Raw genomic sequence first — 12,229 nt, 5'->3', positions numbered from 1 at the left:
CCAAGAGGCACTCCCTCCACCCTTAAAAGGGGAGTGGTGGGTCCAAGAAGGAACAGATCCCCCTCAGTGGGATCCAACCATTCTAAGGGATCCAAAGGGTCCTCTGCCTCTTCTCAGAGAAGAGAAACCTCTCATGAGAGGAAATGCAGACTGATCAAATTTGAGCAGGCTAAGCTTGAGCTTAAAAGAGAACAGTTAGCATTAGACAGGGAAACCCTGGAGCTTCAGAAAGCTTCAAGAAAGTGGGGTCTAGAGATCCCTGGTGGCAGTAATGAAACCCCTAGAGTTAGAGAGAGAGTCCCTGACAATAGGAACCTCCACAAGATTGTGCCCCCCTATCAGAATGGGGATGATATCCACAAATGGATATCTGCTCTTGAAAGGGCCTGTAGAGTACAGAGGGTCCCTGTAGAACAGTGGGCAGCAATCCTGTGGCTCTCCTTTTCAGATAAAGGGAGAGACAAGCTCCTCTCTGTAAGAGAAGAGGATGCTGATGATTATTATATCTTGAAAGCTGCTTTAATAGATGGGTTTGGCTTAACCACTGATCAATACAGACTTAAGTTCAGAGACACCCAGAAAGCACAGAATCAAGATTGGGTAGACTTTGTGGATTGTGCAACCAAGGCACTGGAAGGTTGGTTAAATGGCAGTAAAGTTAATGATTATCAAGGATTGTATAATCTCATTATGAGGGAGCAGATTCTTAATAATTGTCAGAACCAACTTTTACACCAGCACCTGGTGGACTCTGATCTGACCTCTCCCCAAGAATTGGGAAAGAAGGCAGACAAATGGGTCAGAACCAGGATTAGGCCTAAGAACCAAGTTGGTGACCAGAAGAAGGATTCCACTAAGCCCAAAGAGAAAGGTGGGGATGATAAACAAGAAAAGTCCTCTGAAGGGCCCCAACCAACCAGTGCTGGGGGTGGGTCCCAAAATACTTCCTCTAATACCAAGAAACCATATTGCCATGTGTGTAAGAAACCTGGCCACTGGAAAACTGACTCCAGCTGTCCTAAGAATGGCAATAAAGAAAGTGTTCCTCCAAAACCAGCTCCAACACCTCCTGTTACTACTAGTAGTAATCCCCCAGGCGGTGGGAGTGCACCCAAAAACTTAGTTGGGTTCTCTTTGGGGACACCAGTGGACTCTGGCCTAGCCAGGTCCCCTGCATTAGCAACAATGGTCTGTGATGGTGGCATGGGGTTTGCCAACTTTACCATGAGCCCCAGTATTCTGGGCAGGTACAGACAAGAACCAATGATCAATGGTCAGAAGGCTGTGGCCTATAAGGACACAGGGGCCAGTGTCACCATGGTGACCAAGAGGCTAGTGCCCCTAGATCAGCTTTTACCTGGGTTTAGCTATCAGGTGACCAATATTGATGGAATCAGGACAGATCATCCCATGGCAGTGATAAATCTCAGCTGGGGAGGAGTCACTGGCCCCAAGAGAGTGGCAGTGTCCCCAAACTTGCCTGTAGATTGTCTACTGGGGAATGATCTAGAAATCTCAGCCTGGGCTGAGGTTGACCACAAGGCCCATTTGAAAATGGTAGGAATTCCTGAGAGAGTGGATGAGACCCTGAGGGCCTCACCTCCACCCCAGGAGGAAATAGAAAGAGTGAAGCCTGAAACTATGGATCACTCTACACAAACAGAGAGCATAGGGGAGGAAGAGCAGTCTTCCCCCCACCAGACTACAGGTAAAGGTCCAGTTTCTCAGGGAACTGACCCTGCCCCTTGTGAAGTAACTGCCCCAGAAGTGGACAGGCTTGGCCTGCCCACCTCTCTGATGGCAGGGGATCCTTCCAAGGTGGTACCCAGTCTGGAGCAGGTATCCTGCCCCTCTCTACCCTGCCTCAGTCAGCCCAGGGCTGCAGAGGTCAGGGAGGTCAGTGGACCCTTATTGGGCCCCTGCCCAGAGGAACCCCCTCATCAACAGATTAGGGACACCCAGCAGAGTAGTTTCAGCCAGGTGAATATTCCTCTACAAACTGAGGGATCCCCCTTACCCCTAGGTATAGGCACCCCTCAAATGGATGTTGTTGAGCACAGGGAAACCTGGGGCCTAGCTGCCCCAAACCTTCCAGTGCCCTCCACTATTCCAGCCAAAGGGATCCAACCCCCAGCTGTAGGCAGCCAGAGGTTGACCCTTAGGGCCAGATATGACACAGTCATGGGCAGAAAGGCTTCCATAGTGGCCAGTGATCTGAGGAGGTTGAGACCAACCCAAGTAGGGTCTCACTTCCAGACTCAGACACCCCACCAGCCCACCTCTGACCCAAAAACCAATACAGGTAATTTCCCTAGACTTTGGAGAAACTCTAGAACCCCTTGGGGTAGGATTTCCCAAGTGGACCATGACACAGGGAGCAACCATGTTAGTACAGGTTCTTCCTTATATGGCCACTCAGGAAATAAAGGCTTATCTGGACAAGGTTAGCCTTATCTCCTCTCGTTTGGGGGGGGTTATGTAGGAGAGTGGAATCTGACTAATGGTTGCCCCCAACTTTTTGCCTGGTATTTAAGTGGTTTTTGACTAGTCTGGCTGGGATCCTGCTATCCAGGACCCCAGCCTATCTGCTTTCTCCCTAAAACTGTTGTGAGTACTCTAGGTACAAACATAATTGGATGCTGGGCATGCCCTACCAGTCCCTTGTAGATGGTACCCTAGGTACCCAGGGCATGGGGCCCCCAGTAGGCCTACCAGGGCTGCAGCACTTGTTGTGCCACCCTGGGACAGCCACCCAAACTGACACCACCAGGCCACTACTGTAGCCTGGGTAAGGTGGTGCTAGCACCCCTTACCGGGATGTAGGTACCCTATGTCCCATACCATACAACACATATACTCTCATAGGTCACCCCTATGGCAGGCCCTGGTAATCCTACAGGGCTGGGTGCTGAGGTATGTGTGAGGGGGGACCCCTACGTGAGTAGGACCTCTCTGCAACCTTCGTAAAATCGTTACTGGGTTGTTTGTAGTGTAGCCATACCATATACTCTTAACCGCATTATAAGTTATTGCGTCATCGCTGTAACTTTGGAATGGCTACACCAAACCATATCGTGTTTGGTGTCAAACATGAAGGAATCATACCCCCAGTCCAGCCATGGGCATGGGGGCACGATTCCCCCTTGCTAGGAGGGTGATATGGGAAAAGCGGTAGAATTTGGAAACCAATTTAAAAGTGCACATGTACCACAAAATGGCTACTGTTCGCCACCTACACGACTCTGGCTGGCTGTTGCTGGGGAAAACCCCAGCCTCGCCATCTGGACAATAGGGCTCCTGTGGCAGGGAGGTGCCAGCACCTCCCCAGACAGGATATGTGGATTGGAACAGGGTGGGTGCACCAAAAGTCCATTCAGAGTTGCACGTAGGCAGCTGCAGAGCCCCCATTCTGCATACACCGCCTGGAACCGGTTCAGGGGCATCCTGCCCCTCGCCCAGGCGGGAAACACACAAAGGGGAGTGGGTGTAGCCACCCTTTCCCGCCTCTACTCTGATTGGTAGGCTCTATTTTGGACCATCCCCTAATCTTGGGGATATATGGGAATAACTTTGCCCTAGAGCGTTAGATTCGTACAGGACTTCACAGAACTGACCTTCGACGAGCTGCTGCCCAGCTGACTGAAGAAATCTCCCTTGGGATAAAGGAGTTATCCCCCTGCTTGGCAGGCACCTAAAAGACTACAAGATACCCGGTTGGAACTTCGTTGCTCTCACGACCTTCGACGCCTTCCAGCAACCTCGAGGTGGGTCTCCAGTGCATCCCAGCGTCCTGTGAGCGTGCCCAGCAAGTCTGAGCACCCTGGACCACGTGGGTGTCGAGATCCCCGCATACCCCGAGACACCGGCCACCTCTTGTCCAGCACACGACCCCGACCAGTGGGGAAGTTGTGCTTTGGCCCATTCTTGAGCCAACCTTCAAGCAGCATTTGTGCCGACCCTCAGCTCCCTGGCCCGCTCCGGTGGCCCGTGGGAGCCCTTTTACGCACTCCATTTTGCTGCCTTCCGCGGTCCCTTGTCTCTCGACTTGTGGGCCCTGACGGAGGACAATCTTCTTTTCTAAGAGTTCCCCTGGTTGCTCCAGGCCTGCTCTACGCTCCCTGCAAAGGAGAGCACTCTCAGACCACGTGGGTCTGCACCAGCAGCTGCTTTGTTCATCTTGCGTGGGTTGCGGTTGCCAATGCTTAGTGGATCCACTCGGGACACTAACACCGCAGCGACCCTCAGCCGACGTGGGACAGTCGCCCTCCAGAAGCTGGCCTTCCTTGAAGCCTCCCGGAGCCCGTGACTGCAGAGCCCAGCTGTACCTTCCACACCTGAAGCACCCGACATCCACGAGCTCCTTCCTGTGAGCTCCCTGGTCACTGTGCTGTGACCCAGACTCTGTCCCCTCTGCTTTCAGGTTCATCTTTGTCTTTTCTTCAACTTCAATCTTCACGACTTCAGCGACACTTCCAGCTAGCAGCAGTTTGGACTCCTTTTCCATAGAAAATCAGCCCGCGACCCGACACCAGAATCGACCTATGCACCCGGCTTCCCTGGGGCAGGTAACAGTGGTACTTCGGTACTTCCATGGTGGTGGGCTCTCCAAAGCCTTAAGTCTCAAGCCTTAACTTTGTACTGTTGTTAGAAGTGTCCTTAAACCTTAATTATTCAACCGCGACATTCTCCATAGGCTAACATTGCGATCCCGACAGCAACTTCTCGCACTGCACACGCCTCCCGTGGGTCCCCTTCCTCTTAACTGTGGGTGGATTCTTAAGGGGCCAGCGATCCTGAATGCCCTAGGCATTGCCTGTAGAATTGTCGTGGTTCTTATACCACTATTTTAGTATATGGTTTGGTCCCCCCCTGGGGCCCATTGATTTCTGTGCTATTTATTGTGTTTAGAAATGCTTGTTTGAATTGTAACTTTGCCACTAGCCACATAAAGTGACTGTGGGATTCTGTCTAGAATAAATACATATATTTTACATATATACCTGTGTGGGCTACTCTTTCATTTGGTTATTCAAGAGGTTATTATGGTAAAACAATAAGCTTAACACTCCTTCAAGACTTAGCCTGAAGGCTGCTCTCCACAGCTACCACTAGGATAGCTTTCTTTAAAGGTTGTCTTAAACCTACCATCAATAGGAGTCGAATTGGACTGGTGCAAGGTGTCCCTATAACTAGGAACAGCATATGCCAGGCCAACTTCTCACACCTATGTAGCTGGAAGTCTATTTGTAATTGTTGAAAAGATTTCAATGTAGTGACCCGCATCACATCACCCAGGGTTGATATTCCTACTAAGTCCTACCTGCGGAATCCCCTCAGAGCCGCCACCGGGCGGAGGTATGTGCCGTGCCACAATGGAGTTATTTGGATTAGGGTCCCGCACCATCCTATCTGTCAGACTGTATCCCAGCAGAGCTGTATCACCATTCTTTTGCCGGGTGGTAAAATATCTAGGTTTCTAGTACTATAGAGGAGCTGGAGAAGGGGAGCCCCTTTCATCGCCGAGTGTTCTATCACAAAAGCCGGGTCGGTTGGGGAGTTATACCACCATTTGTTTATTATCAGTAAATGAGAGGTTACATAATATGCATAGATATCAGCTGCTGCAATACCCCCACAGTACGTGGACTATGCACAAGTGTGAAGTGCTACGCCTGATCGCCCCTCCGTTCCAGAGAAATCTATTCTGTATGGCATTGACTTGCGCGAACCAGGATCGTGGAATTTTGTAGGGGAAGTTTAGTAATCTGTACAGAATTCTGGGTAAAGAAACCATTTTAAAGATGGCAGGTCGTCCATACAGTGATAATGGAAGGGAGGACCATATTGCCGTTTCACTATTGAGACGCGTAATCTATAGATTGATATTATTTGCCCATGACATCTTAGGGCATGGCGACACGAAGATGCCCAAATATTTAAAACTTCCAGTCGCGTGCGATAGCTGTGTCACCCAAGTACCCTGCCCCTGGTTGCTGCAAAATGGGAAAAGCACGGATTTAGCAGGGTTGGTGTGCAGACCAGTAGTTTCCCCAAACACTCTAAGGATTTGTAAAATGCGGGGCCCCGAAAACCACAGATCCGTTATAAAGAAAGGGACTTCATCCGCGTGTAACGCGATGCAGTCCAATCTCGACTGGGACCATTCAAATCCACGGAGCACCAGGTCGCTCTGAACCCATGCCGCCAAAGGTTCCACTGCTAGGGCAAATAACAGTGGGGGTAGGGGGCAGCTCTGTCTGGTGCCCCTGTGGATTGGGAAGGGGTCTGAGTGGTGTCCAGCTATACGAGCAGACGCTGTTAAGTTAGTATATAGTAAACAGACATATGCTTTAAAGCGAGGACCAAAATGTACTGCCTCAAGCAATTGAAATAGATAGATCCAGCTGAGTAAATCGAAAGCTTTATCTATGTCAGCTAACAGTATAGCTGCAGGGCGGGGGCTGCCGCTATGGCGTTATGTACCCTTCGTATGTTGTGGCGAGTAGCCCAATGAGGCATAAAGCCTGATTGGTCTGGGTGGATTAAGTCGGACACACATATCCGTAGGCGATCTGCCAGGACCTTTTCTAGTAGTTTAGGCTCAAAATTAATGAGAGAGATAGGACGGTATGATGAAGGGTCCCCCGGAGGGAGACCCGGCTTAAGGAATAAGACTATCTCCGCATGCCGCCAATCTTGGGGCAATATATTTTGTTCTTGGGCATCTTGTATGGCTGCTAATAGGTGGGGCCTAACATGTGCATATTCGGCCACAGGAACTCCAAAGGGAATCCCTTGGGTCCAGGGGCCCGCCCTGGGCGTAGAGCATGCAAGGCCCCGGTCAACTTGTCTTTTGTGATAGGGGCTTCTAGTTGGTCATGCATGTGGTCTGTGAGCTTCCGAGGTGGGATGTCTGACAGGAATTCCGCTATTTGGGCCTCTGAGATTTGTTTGCGGCGCTCGTACAGTGAGGAGAAATGCTGTACAAATTCACGAGCCACCTGTACCGGCGATGAGCATAGGATCCCTTCAGCATCACAGATGGTGGGGACCACAGTGGGGGATTTGTCAACCTGGCACAGCCTGTGGAGCATTTTACTCGATTTATCGCCCCATTGGTATATCCGATGTTGTGATGCCTCCCAGATCTCTTTCGCTTTCCCCATTAGATATTGCTGTATTGTTTGTTGCACATGTAACAAGTTGCGTAGGAGAGTGAGCCTGGGGTCCCGATCAAGTTGTACCGCCAGGGATGCCTGGCGTGACTCTAGGTCTGCCAGCTGCTCTTGTCACGCGCGTTTACATGTGTGGTGGGCTTTAGGCCTTCACATAGGATGCCCTGAGCCGGGGCAGAAGCAACATTAATGTCTAGGTAATCAGATATTGCCGCGTGTAGCATGTCTTGATAGTCTGGGCTTTGAAGGTGCCAAGGGGACATCTGCCACTGAAAGGGGGGTCTACGACAGCACGTTTGGACTTTAAGGGTCATCGGGGAATGATTTGAGAGCCCTCGGGGGAGGTGAGCGACTTGTGAAAACCTATGGAGAAATTTGCGAGGTGTGAAAAAGTAATCTAATCGGGATTGTAAACCGTGGACCGCGGACATAAATATGTAGTCGAGGTCTGTGGGGTGGTATTCCTGCCAGATGTCCGCCCAGCCTAGGGTGGACACCAACGAGTTCAGTTTAGAAGGACCCTCTGATGGTTGACGGTCTGTACTGCGCTGTCTGTCTACTGGCCCTATAGTGTCATTCCAGTCCCCACCCAGGAGGGTTAGGCCCTCTGGCAGTTCCCTACAAATCCTGGAAATCTTGTTGACAAAGGTTGCCCCTAGCAGAGGGGAAGCATATATACTACCTATGGTGACATGCTCACCATACAGTGTGCCCTTGACAATAGCGAATCTGCACCCTGGAGCCACCCAGTGGTTTTTGTGCTGGAAAGGGACTCTGCGATGTATACGTTTGGCTGCTCCTCGTGACCCCCTGGTGAATCCTGCATGGTATACATAGTGGTACCCAAATCTAGCCAGACAAGGGGTTTTCGTACCTAGGAGATGAGTTTCTTGTAGGAGCAGGATGTCGGCCCCATATCTTTTGGCCTGGCGTAAAACCGCGCCCCGTTTAATTTTATTGAGAAGACCCCTAACATTTCAGGAAACTACCGTCAGATCCCCAAAGGGGGGTGTATCAGACTGTATCATCATCCCGTATCTCTGAAAACACTGTGAGGAGAATATTGAAATCTAGATAAAAAGTCTGCAAGTAAAACAACAATAAAACTGAATTCCCTGAATAGCCCCCCACCACCTCCCGATACTGCCATAAACTAGAAGCATCTGTCACGGAGTAGGGCACACCGGTCCCCCAACATGGGGAACCCGGGCTCCCACACCAACAATACTGAAACCACCCACATAACATTAACGAGGGGAGATAGAGATGTCCAGAGCCTGGTAGCCCCATGGCTGGGCATCCACGCTCGTTCAGAGGACAATGAGTAACAGGATAACCCCAGTGAAGAGTGATCCCTGGCTAACATAATTTGCCGCCAGAGGAATGACAAGATGACTCAGGAGGTGCGTTCTGGATTGGAGGATCTTCTGTCTGAGCCGGATCCATGACTTCTCTTTGATTTAGTCCTGTGAGGTCTGTTCCATAGCGATCCACAGGAGGAGTCGGATTCCTGCAGCGGTGGCGTATGCGGCTTGAGGTGAGAGTGTTCATCTGTCCAAGCGAAGAAGAATGACTTTGAATTGAATATGACTCGCATCCTAGCTGGGTATAAATGCATGTATTGCAAATTGAGGTCTCGTAACCTACGTTTCGCCGCCGCGAACGACTGGCGTTGCTGTTGGACGAGGCGTGTGTAGTCGGGAAAGATCATTATGAGCCTCGAGTCATGTTGGAACTTCTCTTTATGTGTCTTTGCAAACTGTAAAATAGCATCACGATCGGCATAGTTCAATAACTTTGCGATCACCGGTCTGGGTTTCTCGCCAGGGGGTGGTTTTTTAGTCAGCGCCCGGTGGGCTCCCTCTGCTACGAAGCATGTGGAAAGTAATTTCTTCGGCAATAGATCTGTCAGCCATTGGGCAATAAAGCGGGTCATGGAGGATCCTTCACACCCCTCCGGCAGACCCATGAAGCGCAAATTATTGTGCTACGTGCCGCCTTCTGCGTCTTCTACTCTGGAGGCTAGTTCCTGCGAGACTACAGTCAATTTATTGACCTTTTTCTGGAGGGCAGTCACCGAATCCTCCACCGTCGATACCCATGTCTCTGCTCTGTGGCGTAGCTAGGGGGGGGGCGGTCCGCCCCAGGCGACACTATTTTGGGGGCGGACAAAGGCATTCAGATAAGGCTCGGCTTGCTTTCGTGGACGTTCGGGGACGGGCAGAGAAGGAATAGGACTCGGGCATTGTCCTCTTCTTTTTTGTGCTGGCAGCTGTCCCCCCCTCTCTTCCTATTATTCCCTCTCTTTCTGTCTTGCTCCTCACTTACTGAAAACCATAACTTGAAGAAACGGTTCACAACCTCTTTCCTTCTTTCATTTAGTTGCTTCCCTGTGAAATGGATCCAAAAAAGAAAAACACTCTTGCGGGAAATGCCCTTTTTCTGAAATTTTTCTATTCCAAAGTGCAGCGGGATGGAGAGAAATAGAAGGTTTTAAATATGAAAAATAAATACATAACTAAATAAAGCAAGACAGAGTGGTTGCAAAGTGGCCAGATTGGTTTTATTCACATCCAAACACATCAGCCTCACTTTACAGACTTTGCAGTGAAGCACTACTCTTGTTTTCTCGTCTTTCTTTGAACAGCATTGTTGTCCCCAGGTGGGGAAGTGCACCATTCCTGGAGGTACTGCAATACCTGGTTGATGGGTGGATTGGAAAACAAAATGCGTACCATGGCTCTGTTTATGGATGTGGTCTTTTTAAACCATACTGCTAACGTTTATTAAGGATATAAGCAATGGACATTGAAACGGTTCCCTTCAGGGCCCTGTAGTCATGTCCTTAACTTTTCAGGTAAAACCACTCGCTGATTTCTGACTAGTGAGTGAGAGATCGTTAAGGTAACCATGTTGTTTCTGCTTACATTTCACATGCTTTACTTAATCTTGCATTCCCTATGAGTGTTTGCTTTTACTTTTTTTTTTTAGGCAGCATATTACTCTTATCAAGTGCATAATTTGAATTGAGCCACATCCAAGTGTTTATAGCGGGCACAATTAGGTTGTAGCTGAAGGCAGTGAGAGTTTCTCTCAGTGGGGCAGTATGGTGTTCAGTGGGGGAGAGGATGTGGCACTATGGCCAGAGCTGTCGAATTTGGAACTGGGGAACTGGGTTCAGCCTTCAAGACCAGTCCACCAGACCACTCTACTGAGGGAGCATATTCCCATGCTAGACCTTACAAGGCCCCACTAGACCTTAGAAGGCTTTATGTCTTAGCACAAGCAGGTGTACCCTAGTGGTGTCAATTGTGAGTTAAACTTGAAGGCCTGTCCACCACAATCCTTACTGAAGTTCATCTCCTGTCTTGCGGGCAGGCCTACGAAGCAGCACACCCTAGAGCAACAGTGATCCAGTCACTGTGACTCTGTCACTGAGGTCACATGAACCTTGAGCAGGTTAGGGCGGTGCGAATGGTGTGACCGCACTGGGTACCTATTTCGGGTGGGTGCGTAGTGTTTGCAAGAATATTATGGTTTTAAAAAAACGTGCTGCCTCCTTCCTGGCCTCCAGCAATTTTCAGAAACAATAAGAATGTCATGATAACTTCGCTGATTAATGTTCTTACTAGAGAGAGATCTGAGTTTTGTCTAGTGGAAGTGTTGACTCCTGGAAAGGTAGCACAGAGGGTTAATGTGCCTGCTGCAAAGAACATGTACCATGCAGATCACAAAGTGCACTGCTTTAATGGGGGGACCACGATGAATGGTCATTTAATGTCAGCTGTAGATGATGGATCCCTGAACATTGTCATGTATGTGCATGTTTGCATTGTGCTGAGGGGATTACCAGGTAATTGTTCATGCAGCTCTCTGATGGATGTCACATGTGGTTTTTCTAAGTCCCCAGATAGATTATGCAGTCTGTGTGTTCTCTTTTGTACTGCCAGTCACTGCCAGTCACTGCCAGTCACCGGTGTATTCAACTGTGTAGCCTTGGACCGTGTCATGTGTGTGCATGTAACTTGCATGATCGAGGTAACTATTAGCGGCGATACTGCGTGTCTCTTGGTCCTCTTTCAAGTGCTTGCCGTCCTTTTTCCCCAGCAACCCCCCCCAACCCCCTCAGGGGCGGCAATCTGAGGGATAGCCCCGGGCACCACAAACTCTAGCTACGCCTCTGTCTCTGCTTCTGTGACGCAGTCGACTGCTTATCTGAGATCCTGGCACAGGAACGAGACCTCTGAACCCCCTGCTTATTTTAGCATCTAACTTATCTCTAGCGTCATTTATCGCCGTTAGGAGGGACGCATTGTCCGGTACTGAGCCCGCCCCATCACCTCTGGTGGCACGCCCGGCAGGTGTGGTAAAGGGATCCAGGGTGCCCTGTTTGGGGCCAGCTCCACCAGGTTTGTCTCTGCCCATAGCGGTTGGTGCTAGGGAGCAGGCGCGGGAGTGTTCTGAAGTTATAAATGCTGAGCTCGTGTCCATGCTGGTGCAGGGGGGGCATGACCCTGATCACGAAGAACTGTACGGACAGTGCCAGGCCCACAGCGGGGATTAGCCTAGCTCGGCTGCCTCCGCAGCCCACGACCACCCGCCGAGGAAGCCCTGTAAGAGGACCAGACTCGCCGAACCACCCGCCAACAGCTCCCCCTAGGAGATATCAAAGTTCGGGTCTTTGCTTCAGTGCAGAGGCTCCAGGGGCCGCACACACCCCACCACTCCAAATATGGGTCAAAATTAAGCATGGGGGAGGGGGGTCTCACCGTGCCCCAGTCAGTCGAGGGGTATATTGCCCGAAACCTCCTGTCTTCTAGCCCGTCTCACGAGCCTGCCCTTGGTAGTGGGCTGAGGCTGCGCAGGTGGTATTGCTGCTGGCAGAAGGCCTCTTCGCCGTGCACTTAGTCAGCCCCCACAGAAGTAGCACGCGGGGAAAAGTGCAGCATCCAGGACAGGGTTCTAGGCCTCTTTCACCTGCAGGGTGTAGAAGCTGACCGCAGCGGAAACCAATTTGACTCCCCCAGCTACTGATGTATGTGGGGCCGTCGCTA

This window comes from Triturus cristatus, chromosome 7, assembly GCF_964204655.1.
Source record: "Triturus cristatus chromosome 7, aTriCri1.1, whole genome shotgun sequence".
NCBI lineage: Eukaryota > Metazoa > Chordata > Amphibia > Caudata > Salamandridae > Triturus > Triturus cristatus.
This window is presented reverse-complemented; position numbering follows the sequence as displayed.